General features: G+C 38.8%; 1 long non-coding RNA gene across 1 annotated transcript in view; it reads left to right on the top strand.

Annotated features, from left to right (window-relative positions):
- The window catches only part of LOC109268736 (uncharacterized), a 45476-nt gene that overhangs the window by 6217 nt on the left and 18683 nt on the right, over positions 1 to 20576 (top strand). Inside the window, exon 2 of the long non-coding RNA XR_008419606.1 lies at positions 7015 to 7112. This is a non-coding gene — a long non-coding RNA (uncharacterized LOC109268736). The remainder of the gene's footprint in view (positions 1 to 7014; positions 7113 to 20576) is intronic.

The following is a 20576-nucleotide window of genomic DNA, read 5'->3' as shown; positions in this document are numbered from 1 at the left end:
TAAAAAAATAAATCAATAAAGATGTTGGGACTTGAATAATATTCCAAGTTTAAATTCAGCTACATACCCTGGGACCTTACCCACTGTTACTCCCCTTGTGTCTTGGCTACCAAGTAGATAATCTCTATAGTGTCTCCCATTTGGATAAAGAAACTGACCCATCACTTCCCCCAGCTGAGGGAGGTTTGTTTAAACATCCCCTGGTTCATATTACTCTTCATGCCTATTTACTGCTATTCAGATAAAAACCAAAATTTAAAATCTAGACTGTAAGAGTCTGTAAGATCATGTAATCTTACATGACTTTATTTTTCATGACTCTTCCACTGACCTATGCTGTCTGCATTGATCTCTTTTCAACTGCAAAAAACCCTACCATGTTCCAATTCTTAATTATTGATGCTGTGTGGAAAAAAGAAAAATTGAATGTATTCCTCACATCATAATGGTTGGAACTTCTATCACAAAGAATGAATATCCCTGATACATAAAGAGCTTCTAAAAAAGCTAAAATCCTTTTGGAAAATGGAGGAGAAATATAAACAGATGGTTTATAGATAGTTAAAGGGCCCTACAACATATTAAAGAATTCTCATAATAACGATGCAAATTTATAACAAAAGGAGTTGTTATTTCTTGCATACCAGAAAGGGTATAATCCAAAAGTTTGACAATATACTCTGTAGAAAGGCTGTGGGGAAATAGATTCTATCATATACTGCTAGTGGGAATGCAAAATTACATAACCTGTATGGAAGAGAATTTGGCAAAATTCAGCACAGTTATGTATGGATTTGTGTTTAACCCAATAATGCTACTTTTAGGAATCTACTCCAGGGGCACCTGGGTAATTCAGTTGGTTAAGCATCCAACTCTTGATTTTGGCCCAGGTCCTGATCTGGCAGTACATGAGACTGAGCCTCGTGTCAGGCTCTGGGCTAACGGGGCAGAGCCTGCTTGGGATTTTCTCTCTCCCTCTGTCTTTGTCCCTCCCTCCCCCACTTACTTTCACTCTCTCTCTCAAAATAAATAAATAAACTTAAAAAAAAAGGGGGACTCTATCCCAGAGAAACACTAACAAAGCTCAAAAAGTTGAGTGTACAGGCTATTAATGGCAGCATTCTTTGAAATGGCAAAAGACAAAGAACAACACATATGCCCATCATAAAAAGACTGGTTGAATAAACTATGTTATTTTGCATACTTAAATAATATACAACTGTAAAATAAAAATAATATCTATATACTATTATAGAGTAATCATCAGAATATACCAGCTAAGCTTTAAAAAGAAGAGGGGAAAAAAACAAGTGTCTTTTATCTAAGAAAGGGGAGGAATAATAATACAAAGAAATTGTACTTATGTATATTATTTTTATTTCTATTTATTTTTTTAAATGTTTATTTCTTTTGAGAGAGAGAGTGAGTAGGGAAGGGGCAGAGAGAAAGGGACAGAGGCTCCGAAGCCAGCTCCATGGTCACATCAGAGAGTCTGATGTGGGCTCGAAGCCACAAACCATGAGATCATGACCTGAGCCTAAGTCAGACGCTTAACCAACTGAGTCATCCACATACCCCAGGCTTATATGTCTTCTGCTTTGATACAGTAAGACATACCCAGCACCAATGAAGTAGTCCTGCCAAAAAAGAAAGAAAAAAGAAAGAAAGAAAGAAAGAAAGAAAGAAAGAAAGAAAGAAAGAAAGAAAGAAAGAAAGAAAAAAATTGAGCCTGAATCTGATCAAGTCTCTAATTACCAGTTTCACAGAAAATACAGACAAACATGTTAAACAACACCATGGGGATGCAACCCAGAAAATCCAACACATGGGCAATTCTATAGAACAAAAGACCCAGTTTCTTATACAAATATATTGCAAGGCAAAAAAAGGTGGTGAAAGTTATATATTTTAAAGAATTTAAGACATGATTCAACCAAGTGTTGTCTATGACTCCTGGGTAGATCCTTATGTAAATAAATCAACTGCAGGAACATTTTGGAAACAATTGGAAACATTTCAATTTTCATTAGATGCTTTAATTTTGACAAAATTTTGACTAAATTTTAAATTTTAGTGCTTTAATTTTTACTAAATTTTAATAAATAAATATTTATTATTTAATAAATAAATAAATATTTATAAGTATACATTTCTCAGGTATAATAACAGTCTTACAGAAATTTTAACTCTTTATATTTCAGAGATCCATATAATAATAAAAGCTTTATTTTAAAAGTTCTTCTACCATGGGGCATTTTACTCACTTTACTATCTGGAATACTCATGACATTTGGGTTGAAATCTGAAAGATGAGTAGAAACCCAAATGTTGCTTCCTCATATAAACTTTCCCAAATCCCCAGACTAGGTCAGCTTCTCCTGTTATGTAGTGTCCTAAATACCTTAAGTTATCCTTTCTGATACTAAAATAATGGTAACTAGATAATTAATTATGCAAGTAGCTAATGTCTTCTGCCATAATATATAAGCTCCATGAAGTCAGGTACCTTCCATTTCAGCCTCACCATTGCATCTCTGACACATTATGCCCAATAAGCATTTCAGTATATTTTAATTGAAATGACACAATTACATACCCCTGGGGTACCGTGCTGGGTCATTCAACAGAGCCCACAACTCTCTATCTCAGGATCATGAGTTCAAGCCCCATGTTGAGCATAGAGCCTACTTGAAAATATATATGCGTAAGACATGGGGTACCTGGATGGCTCAGTTGGTTAAGCAACCAACTCTTGATTTTGGCTCAAGTCATGATCCCATGGTCGTGGGATAGAGCCCTGCATCAGGCAGCTCTGAGTATGGAGCCTGCTTGGGATTCTGTTCTCTCTCTCTGCCTCTCCTAGCTCAAACTCTCCCAGTCTCTCTCAAAATAAATAAGTATACATTAACAAAAAAGAAGGTATTTAAAAAATGTATACATAGATGCATATAAGTATATACAAATGTAAAAAGAGGCTCTGGTGGATTCCCAAGTCCAATGGAATGCCAAGGACTCATGAGGAGATAACATCCCTGATTCAAATCTTGACTCTGTCATTTACTAACTGTGAGATTGAGTAAATTTCTCACCGTTCCTGTAAAATAAAAGATTCTAGGGAGAACTAAGATAATGCATTCAACATTTCTAATACACAGAAGTATCCAACAATTGTTAATTATTGTTTAGTTATTCATTTATTCAGCAACATTTTTCTGTGGCAGGAACTGTTCAGGGAACCAGATATCATGATGAATTAGAAAGGTGATATCCCTGCCCTCATAGAACACATTTTAGTAGAGGAAAAACTGATAAACAAGTAAATGAATACTATAACTTTGGGCAAGTACGTAGACTGTAAAGGATGATAGAAAAAAATGATAGGGAGACAGTTTTAAATTGAATGACTTGACAGTAACTCTCTGGACAATGATGTCCTGAAAATAGGAAGAGAAGAGCAATACCAAGATGTAGGAAGAAAAGGGACAGTAAAGAAATTAGCTTCTCCATGATAAACTATTATGTTTATAGACTGATTTATTTTCATTATAGGTTTGCCAGGTTTTTTTTCTTTTTGGTTTATGTAATTGAAGCTGTTGTTCAGAGCACACAAAATAAAATTATATTATTTTTTTATATTATAAAAATGGTAAAAATTGTTTTCAACTCTTCTGTATATAATTTTTGTTTATTGTTTGTTATAAAGCATGTATTCCCCCAGAACAATGCCTCTTATAGTGGACATTCAGAGAATATTTGTTGGATAAATGAACTTGTTGAATGAAGAAAGCACTACCTGTCAGTTGTTGGAGAAATTTAAGATCTCAGGTAAATGGTAGTTCCTCAGTGTTTTAGTTGACCAGCTGTGTGGCCCTTTTAAATACATGGAAACAGCACCCCTTTCAAAGAGCTCTTAGGAACTTTTGACTACAGGGCTCTCCCTTCCCCCACCCTGCTGGATGTTTTGAGGCATTTCCTCTCCTGCTAACCACTAGGCAACTGGGGGATGGGGAGGAGAATTTAGGTGTAAAATAGACCCTGGAACTGGCGAATGGTGATAATTTGCCTCTGGTCAGTAAACATTCCCCCTCTTTCCTTCCTGTAACACAGTTTTTTTCTTTTCTTTTCTTTTCTTTTTCCTGTAACACAGTTTTTGCAAACAACAAAGTATTTTTAAAATTCTATTTCTGTGATCATATTTTCCACAGCAGTGTAAAAGCCCTGAGGCATAAATGAACATCACTGTGCCTTGGAGAAAAGCAAGCGAGATGAAGAATGGATAGCTGAGTGCTGTTGTTGTTGTTGTTGTTAAGTAATTGAATTGACCCTTTATTTGATATTATCTTTCCCATTTCCGGAATAAACCATACATATTCTCACTTGTTACTGCTTTTCCTCTAGAATGCACCTTCTCTCCCTACCTACTCAAATCTCACTGCCTCTTTCAATATCAATATTTACTGTGGGACCCAAGGAATTTAACAAAAATCCCCTAACCCTGGACAAGCAGAGCAAGACTAACTCCATTTTATGCTACACCCACCATCTCATGTATAACCCCCACGAGACCTAAGACACTCCCCCGACCCTAGTCAAGCCGCTGAGCACACCCTTACTGGAAACCGGCTCAAATAGGAATGCGGAACCCCTAACCGCCAAAGAATGTAAACCCCGCCTTTTGCCCGCCAAACTTGCGCGCCAATTCTGACCAGAGTGATAGGCTAGTTCAACCAGTTACTATAGGGTAAATTGTAATTCAATTGGCCACCTGCGTGTGGACTGACATGACTATGCAACTTTCTGTGTGTGTTACAATCTCACTGGCCACTGGCCCCTATAAAACTGCTTCGACTATTAACTTAGGGGTCCAAGTCCCTGCTCCGCTGTGTCGGGTATACTTGGGCCCAAACTCGAGTTTGTAAATAAACCCTCGTGCATTTGTATCGGTATCGGCTCCTTGGTGGTCTCTCGAATTCGAAATCGGGGGCATTACATTGCTAATAACACTTTATATTTATATAAGGCATAAAATGTAGACCTTGATCTCCAGAAGGCTACAATTCAGGTGTGTAGATAAAACATTCATACAAAATAAATGTAACTGTAATAAATGACCATAGTGGGTATTAACTGAATGGTTTGGACAATAAATTATTAAAGGAGTTCGAAAAAATAATTTGGGAATAATTAGAGAAGAAGCCTCATATAGAAGGTAAAATTTGAATGGGACATTTCTAGATAAGTGGAAAGTTATTTGAGAAAAAAATCAACAGCAAAAATGTTAAAGAATGCTTATGGCATAGTCTAGAAAGTATGATCAGGCTAGTTTGGCTGGAGTTGGGATTTTTTGGAGAAAGATGATAACTTGGGAGAAAGATAGGATATACCTGGAAATATATGTAGCAATCAGAATTGGGAAGGAGGTGATTCAATAGATAAGGCTGAAGATAAAGAACATTCTTGTGTAGTCAAAAGAAGCCATTTAAGGATTTTTTTCTGGTGGAAAGAAGCCTAATTGGAACAATATTTTGCTACAATAAATTACATGAGGATTCAGGACCTCATAAATTGAACTGCTGAAGACTGAAAGCAAAATAAAATCCCTGCTGGGAGCACCTGGGTGGCACAGTCAGTTAAGCATCTGATTCAGGTCATGCTCTCGCAGTTTGTGAGTCCAAGACCCGCATGGCCTCTGCACTGAGGTTGCAGAGCCTGCTTGAGGTTCTGTCTTTACTTCTCTCTGACCCTCCCCCACTTGTGCTCTTTCTTTCTCTCTCTCTCTCAAAATAAATAAACTTAAAAAAAAAAAATCAGTGCTGTACTTCAGTCATTAAATTGGCATAAGGGACGCCTGGGTGGTTCAGTCAGTTAAGCACCCAACTCTTGGTTTTGGCTCAGGTCATGATCTCATGGTTTGAGAGTTTGATTTCTATTCTTGGCTGGTCCTGCAGGACCCTCTCTGGGTCCTCTGACCCAGGCTGTCTACGTTACTTCTATAGGTTTTGCTGGGCCCACTCATGTGACTGCATATAGGATGGTTACACTGGAATGTGCTCTTATAAATCTGTCAGTTCGGCACTGGCTGTCTGGTCTCAGGCTCTTCTGCATTGCCTGCCATCCTATGGCAGGATAGATTGACTCTAACATGGTAGACTCAAGAAGCATTCCAATAGGGCAAAAGCTATCTTCTGCTGAAATGTATTGCCTTTATTGTTTCCAAAGTTTGAAAAGTACACCCATGGTCAGGACCCATCATCATGAACTAGTCACTTCTTTCCATGTAAAGTGACCTTGATGGCTCAAATGACATCAAACTAAAATGTTTTGTTTTTTATATTTAGGGCCACGAAAGTGGGCATCCTTTAACTGATGTGTTGCATAAATACAAATATTCTCGTGACACAGAGTAAGCTACAAAGACAAAAACACCCTTTATACTTTTTTCTGTCAACCTTGTCTTAGTTTTTAAAAGTTGTATATTGAGAATCAAATAATCCTACCTTTGGGGCACCCTGAACTTTTAATGACAATGTATCAAATCCATCTCTTTCCAGATAAAAGATTGTCTAATGTTCCAAGAGCACTTGTTATCCACAACTTTCTCCGCTTTTTGGTTTTCTGACTCAGAAATAAAAATAATGGTTTGAGATGTTCCCTGAAGATTAGTAATTTTGTGAAAAACAAGCAGGGATTAGCAGAATGAGGACACCTTAGTCCACTTCCTCAATTATTACAGACTTAGAGTAGCAAACCATGAAGTTTTAATAACTAAGATGTAAGGAAAAAATAGCTGGTAGACAGCATTGGAAAGTTGCCTGGAAAATTTTTGCTTGGGGTCAAATAGAAAAAATAAATTAGAGAACAAAGTTGATCACAGAATATAGTACTTTTATGTGATGTTTCATTATGTAACAATCTAAAATTTAAGTTTAATAGTTATTTTAAAAGACTTTTTGTCGTCAAAATCATAATTGACTGAATCAAAGGCTCATTTCAGCTCTCTTCCTACCTTGCCAGGGTACAACCTATCCACGCAGAGGAAAATATTGATGGGCCTTCCTTGTCACATGGTGATGGTGACTGGAATCACAGAAATGGTGTCTAGAAGAAAATAGGTAACTCGCTCCTTGAGGCTTCTTTTTTAAATTTCTTCCTCTGTTAAGTGGTCACAACACAGTGTTGTTGCTTAAAATATCTGCTTCTCTGAATAATAGAACAAAAACTTAGCAAAAGCTTTGGATTTCCAATCTTCTAAACAATGCACAAACTCCAAAATATGAATAGCTGATTTACCCACTTGGTAAAATCTAGAAATTGCTGCTTCAGCTGGGGAAAAGCCTGTCTGGAGCTTTTTGCTCATCATTCATTGAGCTCTTATCAGATTCCTCACTTAGGGAATTCCAAACCCAACTTCCTACTTTTCAACCTTCCAGTCCTATCTCTGGTCATACTTTTTTATTCTGGAAAGAGCAAAACCAGGTAGTCTGATATGTGGCATCTATAATTTGACACCACACTAAAAACCGGATTGTTTTACTTTGAAATTTCAGTTTGAGATGAAACTTGTAGATTCACATACAGTTATAAGAAGTAAAAGAAGAGTCTCATGTACCATTTACCTAGTTTCCCCTAATAGTAGCACCCTGTAAAACTCTAGCATAATAACATAACCACCAGCTGATATTGTTAGCTCTCCAAAAGAATGTTTTGTTGTCTTATGGATTAGCTAGCTCATGTGAATTCATTGGCCAGCAGGGTAGCCTGTGCAAGCTAATTGTGTAACCAATTGAAGTTAAGAGTCATGCAGGAAGAATTGGATTAGATATGACTGAATGAAATTAATTATGTAATTGTGAGTTGTTCAAATTCAGTGCCATTAAAGGAGTGGTTCTCTGTGGGAATATAAGGAAAAGTACTGAGAAAAATCTTAGGTGTTTTTGTTTATTTGTTTTCAAAATACACTCCCATTCTGATCAACTTTGATGTGTAGTGCTGGGGCGGGCAGAATTCTAAAATGGCACCAAATTTTTCACCCGTATGTTGTGCATGCTATTCGTAGGACTGTGTATATGATGACTTTTCCTCTTGTGATTATGTTCTTATGTGGCAGAGGTGACCTTGAGATGTGGAGATTATCTAGGTAGGCCTGACCCAAATACATGAACTCTTTAAAAGTAGGGAGTTTTCTCTGGCTGGTTGCAGAAGGCAAAGTCTGGCTGGCCTGGAAGAAAGCAAACATACCATATTGTGAAGTAACAATGGTGGCCATGGGAAAAGACCTAACAGCAGCCTTTAGTTGCTTAGAGCAAGTCCTAAGTGACAGCCAGCAAGTAAATGGGACTTTACTCCTACAACTACAAGGAACTGAATTCTGCCAACTGCACTGGAGAACTTGGAAGTTAATTTTTCCTTAGAGTCTCCAGACAAAAACTTGTCCAGCTAACTCTTTGACTTCAGCCTTGCAATACCAGACTTCTGAACAGTTGGGGAGGTAGAAGATGAGAGAGAAACTCAGGTGACTCTGTAAGGACCCCTCACAATTCTGAAAGACCTCTGTTTTTCATAATCAGCATATTAGAATTACATTGTGCGGGGTGCCTGGCTGGCTCAGTCAGTAGAGCATGTGACTCTTAATCTCAAGGTTGTGAGTTCAAGCGCCACATTGGGTCTAGAGGCTACTTAAAATAAAATTAAAAATTTGGGGCACTTGGGTGGCTCAGGTGGTTGAGTGTCCGACTTCGGCTCAGGTCATGATCTTACAGCTTGTGAGTTCGAGCCTCGCATCAGGCTCTGTGCTGACAGCTCAGAGCCTGGAGCCTGCTTTAGATTCTGTGTCTCCCTCTCTCTCTGCCCCTCTTCTGCTTGCACTCTGTCTCTCTCTCTCTGTCTCTCTCTCTTAAAAATAAACATTAAAAAAATAAAAATTAAAAAAATTAAATTAAAATTTAAAAAATAAAGAAATAAAATAAAATTACATGGTGAAACTAGAGCACACCAAAGATTTACAACAAAAGGAAAATAATAAATAAAATGTCATGTGGCCCTGACTCATGTTGGAATCATATCCAATAGTAGCAAGCCCAGTACAGTCACATTTAATTCACTATTGTCATGAACAAAAACTTATGGTAGCTGGCACACATGTCATGTCGAAGCATATGTCTCATTATGTAAAAAACTTAGACGTCCCTGTTAAACCTCAAAATTTCTTAATTATTTCACTCTCTCTTGCTTTGCTACTTCATTTCTCTAAGGAAAGCAGATTTCTCCTTGTTGTCAAGGTAACCACTTTACTTTGATGTTCATGGGGCACTTAGGAAAAAGTCCGCTCTGTGCGTTGATTTTTTTTATTGTTCTTGCTAGGAAGACCAGTTCAGTTGCATTTAAAACGTACTAGTCACTCCACGTGATTTATTATAAATACATAATCTTAACCCTTTTTGAGGGTTCATTCATCCAACAAATACCTACTGAGCTACAGCTCAGCAGTATCTTTAAGTTAGGCTCTGGGGAAGAAGAGGAATAATGTGATCCATGTTGGAGCAACACACAGCTTTGCGGTAGAGATGGGCTTCAAACAGGGAAATGCAATGCAGCAAGGCAAGTGCTGTGGGAAAGGTAAGGACAGGGAATTGAGCAAACATTGAGGAGGAGTGGCTAATCCAGTTTGGGGAGATCAAAAAAAGGCTTCCCTGAGGAAGTGTTTCCTATCGCTGTGGTAACAAATTGCCATGAATTTAGTGGCTAAGACAATACACATTTGTACAGCATGGTGACTATACTTAATAATACCATGTTGTAGGGAAGCCTGGGTGGCTCAGTCTGTTGCGTGTCTTACTTCGGTTCAGGTCATGATCTCATGGTCTGTGAGTTTGAGCCCCACGTCAAGCTCTGTGCTGACAGCTCAGAGCCTGGAGTCTGCTTCAGATTCTGTGTCTCCCTCTCTCTCTGCACCTCCCCCTACTCGCACTCTGTCTCTCTCTGAAAATAAAATAAAGATGTTAAAAAATAAAAATAAAAAAAAAAATACCGTATTGTATATTTGAAAGTTGTTAAGGGCGCCTGGGTGGCTCAGTCGGTTAAGCGTCCGACTTCAGCTCAGGTCATGATCTCGCGGTCCGTGAGTTCGAGCCCCGCGTCGGGCTCTGGGCTGATGGCTCAGAGCCTGGAGGCTGTTTCAGCTTCTGTGTCTCCCTCTCTCTGACCCTCCCCTGTTCATGTTCTGTCTCTCTCTGTCTCAAAAATAAATAAACGTTAAAAAAAAAAAAATTAAAAAAAAAGTTGTTAAGAGAGTTCTCATCACAAGAAAAAAGAAACGTAACAATGTATGGTGATGGATGTTAATTAAACTTATTGTGGGGCCCTGGGTGGCTCTGTCAGTTAAGACTTCCGACTCTTGATTTTGACTCAGGTCATGATTTCGAGATTTGTGAGATCAAGCCTAGCGTGGGGTTCTGTGGTGACAGCATGGAGCCTTCTTGGGATTCTCTCTCTCTCTCTCTCTCTCTCTCTCTCTGCCTTTCCCCACTTTCTCTCTCTCTCTCTCTCAAAATAAATAAACATTAAAAAAAAACTTATGGTGATCATTTTACAAGACATACAAATATCAAATAATTATGTTGTACACCTGAAACTAACATGTTATATGTCAATTATATATCAATTAAAAAAAAAAAAAACAGCACAAATTTACCTTCTTGCAGTTCTGGACATTAAAGTCCAAAGTCAAGGAGTCACAGGATTGTATTCTTTCTGAATGCTCTGGGGAAGAATCTGTTCCTTGACCTTTCCTACTTCTGTTGACCACATATATTCCTTGGCGTATATGGATGTCCTTGTGGCAGAACGGGGCATTATTCAGCCTACCACAGGAAGTAACCAGAGAAGAAAACCGAAGAGTCTTCCAGGCAGTGGAAACATGTGGAAAAGCCTAAAAGAGACCTAGATGAAGGGAATTATAGAAACTCATAGTTAAGTGTCTTTGCCTATGAAATGATATATAAATAAAGTAATAGTAGTTACCCCACCTTATCATATAAGATGAGATAATATATGTAAAGTTCTAAAAACAATGTGTTCATTCTGTGCTCACGAATAATGGTAGTCATGGTAATGATAAATAAAGGAGGAAGAAATCTACAAAAGAGGCTAAAATAGTAAGGAGAGACCATTAAGTCTTGTTGAATTAAACTGAGAGGGATCCATTGAAGAATTTTAAACAGAAATGTGGCATGACTACATATGTATTTTAGTTGACTGTCTTTGCTGAATGGAAAGCAGATTGCAAGAGACAAGACAGAAGTAGTTAGGAAGGCTGGGACCAGGGTGAAATGAATGAAGCACTTGCTTTGTAGGCACAATTTAAGAAGGCACTAAAAGACTCAGTACACAAGATAAATGATATTTTAATGCAATATATTTTTTAAGGTTTAATTTTTTTAAGTAAAATGTACATCCAAAGTGGGGCTCACACTCACGACCCCAAGATCAAGAGTTGCATGCTTTACTGACTGAACCAGCCAGGTGTCCCAAAGCAATATTTTTTAAAAGTCAAAATTGGGGCGCCTGGGTGGCTCAGTCTGTTAAGTGTCCAACTTCAGCTCAGGTCATGATCTCGCAGTTCGTGAGTTCAAGCCCCGTGTCAGGCTCTGTGCTGATGGCTCAGAGCCTGGAGCCTGTTTCAGATTCTGTGTCTCCCTTTCTCTCTGACCCTCCCTCATTCATGCTCTGTCTCTCTCTGTCTCAAAAATAAATAAATGTTAAAAAAAAATTTTTTTTTTAAATAGAAGTCAAAATTAATGCAGAACAACATGAAATAGCTTATGAAAATTGTAAATAAACCTAGGGTTATTAGGGAGATTATTGAAAGGATGTTATAATAATCCAAGTGAGAGATGATGAAAGCCTGAAGCCAAGGAGTAACAGTGGCTGTAAAGACGGATGGATTAAGGATAGCTATGAAGGGAATTGTGGCAGGAAGGGTTGGTCCTTGTATGAGAGTGTACTCAAGGGGAAGCAAAACATTTAGATGGGGGAAATGGTAGAGTGTGTCAAGGAGGAAATTAAGTTCTATTTTGGACATAGTGAGCTTAAGAAAACTCTAATACATTTAACTGGAGATTTCAGTAGGCAATTGGAAAATGTGAATATAATGAAGCAAAAGTGTTCTGCTCCTTCATCTGTTAGCCTCTAAGGTTCTTCATGATTGTCTTCCTGCCAGATCAGTTCTATGGTTCTAAGTTCTAAGAAAGAAAAGGTTCTTGAAGGACCTAATTCTTTGGGGTATAGGAGCAACAGGTTAGAAGCTACTTTTTGAAAGGGAGATAACCAGGGAGTGTCAGCCATGTGATAGAGCAATTGATGGATCTTCCCTTTGTCCCCGAACCATTTTCAGGTCATTGCATTTTCACTCTCACTGTTCCTTTATGATTCATGACCTCAACCTCTAACCTTTGTTGATACTATCACTTATTGACAACTTGGTCAATTTCCTCTTTCCCATCAAAGACTTTGACCCCTGGGTGAGCTGTCCATACCCTGTTATCAACATGGAGCTCTTTCATTCTTAAAATCTTACATGCCAACATACCACTCCAGGACTTTGATCTTCCTTCCAATTCTTCCCTTAGTCACTTCTGTTATCAATCGGTTCCTTGAGCTCATTAAGACTTAACTGTCCTTGGGGCGCCTGGGTGGCTCAGTCGGTTAAGCGGCCGACTTCTGCTCAGGTCATGATCTCACAGTCCGTGAGTTCGAGCCCCGCGTCAGGCTCTGTGCTGACAGTTCAGAGCCTGGAGCCTGTTTCAGATTCTGTGTCTCCCTCTCTCTGACCCTCCCCTGTTCATGCTCTGTCTCTCTTTGTCTCAAAAATAAATAAAATGTTAAAAAAAAAAATGTTAAAAAAAGTTAAAAAAAAAAAGACTTAACTGTCCTTGACCCCCTGGATTAGGTGTCTATCAGCTCCTTTCCACCTTCATTTCTATTTCTATCCAGTTTATACTGCAGTGGTGCATTTTGTACCAGTATCCTCAATGCCCATATTTTGTTTCCTTTTGTTATATCACCCAACAGACTAACTGCAAGGACCATCACATAAAGAGATCCATATTGTGTATTACACAAGAGCACCCTACAAAAGGAACAAATAGAAACCAACCCAAGCTCTATTCAAGGTCTTGGGGTAGTCCTTCCCTGAGGGTGCAACTTTTTCTAATCTGCTATGGTCTAGAGCAGAGGTTCACAAACTATGGGCACTGCAGACCAAATCTACCTGCTGCTTGTTTTTGTGTGACTCACAAGCTGATAATTATTTTTACATTTTTTTTTTTAATATTTTTTTAACGTTTATTTATTTTTGAGACAGAGAGAGACAGAGCATGAACGGGGAAGGGTCAGAGAGAGGGAGACACAGAATCGGAAGCAGGCTCCAGGCTCTGAGCCATCAGCACAGAGCCCGACGCGGGGCTCGAACTCACGGACCGTGAGACCATGACCTGAGCTGAAGTCGGACGCTTAATCGACTGAGCCACCCAGGCGCCCCTATTTTTACATTTTTAACTAGTTAAAAAATTCAAAGTAAGAATATTTTATGACACACAAGAAATTGCATTAAATTCAAATTTTAGTGTCCATAAATAAAGTTTTATTGGAATACAGTCAGGCTCATTCATTTACATATTGTCTGTGGCTGATTTCACACTACAAAGGCTGAGTTGAATAGTTATGATAGAGACCATATGGCCCACAAATCCTAAAATATGTACTGTCTCTGTCCAGCAGGTCTGTTGTCTCTGTTATCTGTGTACTAACGTACTAACACCTGAACTATTAAATATTTGCTAGAGAAGAGCCAACAACCATTATACAGATTGGTGCATTGGACAATATATTCATGATCCTAAACCCCACCTGGAAAATCAACATTACGTAGATTTCCTTCTAATTTCCCTAGTCAGCTCTCTTTTCTTCAGCCTTTCATTTTTTCACTCCTCTAAGCCTCCAAACATTTCACCCCCTCATCCCAACAGATGCCTCACCTCCTACTTTTAAGTGAAAATAGAAGCCATCAGATTGGTACTCCCTCAGTTTCCTGCTTCTGCACCTACAAATTTGGCTGCAGTTGTCCTCATCCTTTATTTACTACCTCGTGTTTCAGTAGAAGTGGAACTATTTATTTATTTACTTATTAAGTTTATTTATTTTGAGAGAGAGAGAGAGAACAAGCAAGGGAGAGGGGCAGAGAGAGAGGATCCCAAGCAGGCTCCACACCATCAGCACAGAACCCAACATGAGGCCTGAACCCACGAACTAGAGACCATGACTGGAACAAAAATCAAGAGTCAGACGCTTAACCGACTGAGCCACCCAGGCACCCCCTCTCCACTCATTTACAGCAAAATCTTCAACCAGTGCTCTGGATACTGTCACCTTCCTCTTCTCCAGTGTCCTATGGCAAATGATTAGTTCTCCTCTCCCTTGAAGCTTAACATTTCCCTGTCTATTGGTTTCACATCATTAACATTTGACAAGATAATTATCAATGGACATAGCTAACCTCACACCCTCTTCCCTGAAAGAATTTCTTGACTTGGCTTCCGGGGGGTCACATTTCTAATTATCCTACTTTCTCATGAGCTGGTCCCCTTGTCTCATTTGCTGGTTCCTTCTCATGCCCCCAACTTTTAAACCAGTAGTTGTCAAACTTTTTAGTCCCAGGACCACCTTTACACTACCTTAAAAATTATTGAGAACCTCAAAGAGCTTTTGTTATGTGGCCTGTATCTATCAATATTTACTCTTCTGGAAATTAAAATTGAGACTTTTACAAGAATTATCTATGCCAAAGCATAAGAGACTCTTAAAAACTGAGAACAAACTGAGGGTTGATGGGGGATGGGAGGGTGGGGAGGGTGGGTGATGGGTATTGAGGAAGGCACCTTTTGGGATGAGCACTGGGTGTTGTATGGAAACCAATTTGACAATAAACTTCATATATTGAAAAAAAAAGAATTATCTATTGATTCATTTGAAAATAATAATTATACACCAATTACATGTTAATAGAAATACCATTTTTATGAGAAAGAAAACTGTATTTTCCAACACAAATTAGTGAGAAGACTGGCATTGTTTTTACATTTTTAAAAATCTCTTTAATGTCCAGTTCAGAGGCCTAAGGATACACAAAGTACAGCCTATCGGCCAAATTCAGCCTACTGCCTATTATGAGAACACTGCCATACATATTCACTTCTTTTTTTTTTTTTAATGTTTATTTTATTTTTGAGAGAGACGGCATGAATGGGAGAGGGGCAGAGACAGAGAGAGAGAGAGAGGGAGACACAGAATCTAAAGCAGGCTCCAGTCTCTGAGCTGTCAGCACAGAGCCCGATGCAGGGCTCAAATTCATGAACTGGGAGATCATGACCTGAGCAGACGTTGGACGCTTAAGCCACCCAGGCTCCCCTTTATTCGTTTTTTTCTGTATTGTTTATGAAAGCTTTCTCACTACAGTGGAAGAGTTGCACATTTGTGGCAGAGATTGTGTGGCCTGCAAATCCTAAAATATTAGGTATCAGGACTTTTGTAGAAAAAAAAATTGTCCACTCCCGGTCTGGTGAAATAGAGAACAGCTGGATCCTCACTTCTGCTTTTCATTCAACCTAATGTAATAGGTTATTTTCATTGAAGCATATGAAGAAAATCTGACCTCACCAGATTCGTGTTTGGAAAAGGAAGGAATATTTTAATAGCCTTTTCAGATAATTCTGGACATTTTCCTTTGATCCCACATCTCAATTCCAAGAAGTGGTTTCTTGAAGATTAGTTGTAAAGTATAATCTGAAATCTTACCAATGAACTTTTTAAACTTACATTAAAATCTATTCATCTATCTTGCACTTGGAATGGCTCTTTTAGATGCATGATTTGCTAATGTTATAAATTGGTCATTTGGAAAATAATATTTCCCTAGAGTGCCTGGCTGGCTCAGTCAGAAGAGCATGTGACTCCTGGGGCGCCTGGATGGCTCAGCCAGTTAAGCCTCTGACTTTGGCTCAGGTCATGATCTTGCAGTTTGTGACTTGGAGCCCCAAGTCGGCTCTGTGCTGACAGCTCAGAGCCTGGAGGTTGCTTTGGATTCTGTGTCTCCCTCTCTCTCTGCCCCTCCCCTGCTCGCACTCTTTCTCTAACGCTCAAAAATAAATAAACATTAAAAAAAAAAAAATAAGAAGAGCATGTGACTCTTGATCTCAGGGTCATGAGTTCAAGAACCATCGTGGGTATTGAGAGTACTTAAAAAAATAAAATCTTAAAAAAAAGAGAAAATATTGTTTCCCTTAATTATGCAGATCTTCCAAATGTTTACACATCACATTATATGATATCAAAAAATTATATTTGTTATTATTACAACCCACCTCATCAAACAAGTATTGGGAACCTATCAAGCTTGGTAGATATATGTCTTCGAAAAGTCTAAGTTTTGCTCGAATGCTTAAATTTTATCACTGGCAACAAATGCCATCCGTTTATTTTCCTTGAAGTGGCAAGGTCACTTGGTTCATTTTCAAGAAAATGTCTGCTAAAAATCCAAGTCTATATAAAACCATAATCTTTTCTGTTAGTCAGGTTTTTTTTTAGAAGATTTTATTTTTTAAAGTAATCTCTACACCCAATGTGGGGCTTGAACTCATGACCCTGAGATCAAGAATCACATACTGTACTGACTCAGCCAGCCAGGCGCCTCTGTTAGTCATTTTTTTTTTTCAAGTAAAAATTGTGTTCCATGAAAAATATCAGTTAGTTTGACTTGCAATTCAAACAATGGCACAAGTGTCTTTTCTTAAGACAAGCACAGTTCTTTGGCTTGTACTTAAAGTTCTTTAAAAGGACTTTCCATGTTGATGGACAGAATGTTAAATAAATATGTACCGAAGCATTGAGAACCAGTGAATAATGTTTACCCTGTCCTCAAGAACATGTTTCAATGAAACTGCACCTTTATTTTAAATATAAGAAGATGAAAAGTACAATGTTTTCTAATAGAGTTTGATGACAGTGTCTTGATTTGTGCTAAAGTGGCTGCAGGTTCACCCACCATTGTTTTTGTATTTTCAATGCAATTGTTAATATAGTATATAAAAAAAGAAAGACAAATAATGTTTGTGTACTACTACAAAAACAGTTCTGACCTCCAGGCCTCCATGAAAAGATCTCAAAGAACCCCCTGGAGCCACAAACCATAATTTAAGAGTAGTTGCTCTGAACACTCAAGTATCACAGGACTTAATCTTTGTATTTCCCATTTTCAGTTTACTGTCAGTTCCTAGAAGATTCTTCATCTCATGGCTCTAAATTATATATTCTTACAACTCCTAAATTTATGTCTCTTGGCTGAATATTTCTCCTATAGACTGGATGTACATAGGTGTGATATTTTGATTTATAAGAAATATATATTTGGTCTTCATCTCATTTCTGGCATAGAGCTCTCAAAACCATTGGAATTTCCTGAGTAGTAAGAGTAATAAGTGTGTCTTAATATTCAAAACAAATATCTCACAACCACACCTACATTTATGTTAATGAGTGTACTTTTGAAAACACCTAAGAATGGGGGCTTTGTCTAAGGGGAACCCACCTGGTGATTGGATGGTTGGAATTTTCAGTCCCACCCTCCTGACCTCTGAGGAAGAGAGGCTAGAAGTTGAATTGATAGCCAGTGATTTAATCAATCGTGCTTACAGAATTGAAGCCTTCATAAAAACCCAGAAGGTCAGGGTCAGAGAGACCCCAGGTTTGTGAACTCGTGGATATTCGAGGACACTCCTGGAGAGGACACAGAAACTCCATGTCCTCTCCCATATACCTTGTCCTATGCATCTCTTCCGTCTGGCTGCTCCTGAGCTATATATCCTTTCATAATAAGCTGGTGATCTAGTAAGTAGATGTTTCTCTAAGTCATGTGAGTCACTCCAGCACGTTAATAGACCCAAGGAGTGGGGCTGTTGGAGTCTCCAGCCTATAGTCATTTGGTTAGAAACACAAGTGACAACCTGGACTGGCACTGCCATCTCAAGTAGGGGAAAGGCAGTCTTGTAGGACTGAGTCCTGTGGGATCTGACACAATTATCAGGTAGATAGTGTCAGAAATGAGTTAAATCATAGGTACCCAGCTGGTGTAGAGAATTGTTTGGAAAGAGTCCACACGTCAATATTGGGTGCAGAATCATAATAGGTACTTCAAATCTAATATTCTTAGGGTCCTGGGTGGCTTAGTCAGTTAAGCAAATCTAATATTCTCAAACAGAATTCTGATCTTACTAGTAAGTCCTCCCCAAATTGCTATTTGCATTCTTCCCCATCTCATTAAATGATCTCATCCGTCTGCTTGCTCAGGCAAGAAATCTTTGAGTTGTCCTTGACTCTCTCTTTCTTTTGTACCTCACGTTTGTCAGCAACTTTGTAGATTCAGAAATCAGATTCTTACCATTTCTCATCATCGGCATAGCTACTACCCAAGTGGTCCAAGCTACTATTATATTTATCTAGATCATTCGACCACATTTCCTTTTTATTTTTTTATTTTTTTAAATTCTTTATTTTTCAGAGGGAGACAGCAAGACAGAGTGTGAGCAAGGAAGGAACAGAGAGAGACACACAGAATCCAAAGCAGGCTCCAGGCTCTGAGCTGTCAGCACAGAGCCCAACGAGAGGCTCAAACTCACAAACTGCAAGATCATGACCTGAGCTGAAGTCAGACGTTTAACCAACTGAGCCCCTTTTCTGCCACCTTTCTTGTTTCTTCCTTTGGCTACCTATGGGTTTTCTATTTGTTTTTTTCAATGTAGCAGCCAGAATAATTTTTTTTGAAAGGTCAGATCATGTTGCTCCTTGGCTCAAAAATTACCATGTTCTGGGGTGCCTGGGTGGCTCAGTTGGTTAAGCATCCAACTTCAGCCTAGGTCATGATCTCGCAGTTCCTGAGTTCCTGCCCTGCCTCAGGCTCTGTGCTGGCAGCTCAGAGCCTGGAGCCTGCTTCAGATTCTGTGTTTCCCTCTCTCTCTCTGCCCCTTCCCCACTCATGCTCTGTCTCTCATTCTGTCTCTGTCTCTCAAAAATAAATAGACATAAAAAAATTAAAAACAAAAACAAAAACAAATAAAACTACCATCTTCCTATCTGTATTAGTCATCCTGGGCCACCATAGCAAAATGCCATAAACTGGGTGGTTTAACCAGTAGAACTTTGTTTTCTTGCAGTTCTTATAGTTCAAGATCAGGGTTCCTACCTGGGTGGGGTTCTGGTGAAAGGTCTCTTCTGTGAAGACTGTCTTCTCACTGTATCTTCACCTGTCAGAGAAAATGTGAAGAAGTTCTCTCGTGCCTTTTTTTTTTCTTTTCTTTTTTTAAAGATTTCATTTTTAAGTAAACTCCATCTCCAATATGAGACTCAAACTCACAGCCCTTAGATCAAGAGTCACATGCTCCAATGACTGAGCCAGCCAGGCACCCCTCTGGTGTCTTTTCTTATAAGGACGTTAATCCTATTGGATCAGAGCCCTATCCTTGTGAACTCGTTTAACCTCACTTATCTGTATAAAGTCTCTGTCTTCAATACAGTCACATGAGGTGTGAGGTCTTCAAAATATGAATGAGGGGTAGGCAGGGAAGAGAAACAATTCAGTTCATAGAACCATTTCATTCAGAGTAAAAGCCCAAATCTTTACAATGATGCTTTAGTTATGCATTGCTGCATAAAAATCAGCCCCCAAATGTAGTGGCTCAAAACAATATCCATTTATTTGCTCATAATTCCATGCATCACACAAATCTGGGCTGGGCTTAAGTGGGAGATTCTTTTGTAGCTCTTGCTTGGGGTTACTTATGTATTTGCAGTCATCTGGTAGCCTGACTGGGGCTAGACTATAAGAAGACTTCACTCACTAGCGAGCCTGGGTGGCTCAGTCGGTTGAGCATCCAACTCTTGATTTGGGCTCAGGTTACAATCCCAGAGTTGTGGGATCAAGCCCCACATCGAGCACCACACTGAGCATGGAGCCTACTTAAGATTCTCTCTTTCTCCTTCTGCCCCTCTCCCCCGCTTGTGCACTCTCTCTTTCTAAAATAAGAGCTCTAAAAAAAAAAAGACCTTGTTACCAATACTATTGAGTTTTAATAATGCATATACAAGTTGTGCCAGGCTATCTCAGTGGGAAGAACATGCAATTCTTGATCTCGGGGTCATGGTTCGAGCCCCACATTGGGTGTAGAGATTACTTAAATAAGTAAAACTTACAAAAAAAAATAATGTGTATATAAGCTTCAAGTATCACAGTTTTATTCCTTTTTAAATTAGCATTTTCTTTTATATGATAGTAAATTAAGAGAGTTTTGCATTATATGGTTACCTCTAGCGCATGGATTCAGCTATTAGTTTTCTAGGGCTGCCATATAACAAAGTATCACAAACTGGGTCACTTGAACAACAGGAATTTTTTGTCTCACAGTTCTGGACGCTAGAAGTCTGAAATCGAAGTATCGGGATGGTGAGATTTTTCTGAGGGCTGTGAGGGGGAA

Source organism: Panthera pardus, unplaced genomic scaffold, assembly GCF_024362965.1.
Source record: "Panthera pardus isolate Hobbes unplaced genomic scaffold, ASM2436296v1 HiC_scaffold_6, whole genome shotgun sequence".
NCBI lineage: Eukaryota > Metazoa > Chordata > Mammalia > Carnivora > Felidae > Panthera > Panthera pardus.
The sequence above is the reverse complement of the archived record's forward strand: the minus strand, read 5'-3'. Positions and strand labels throughout refer to the sequence as shown.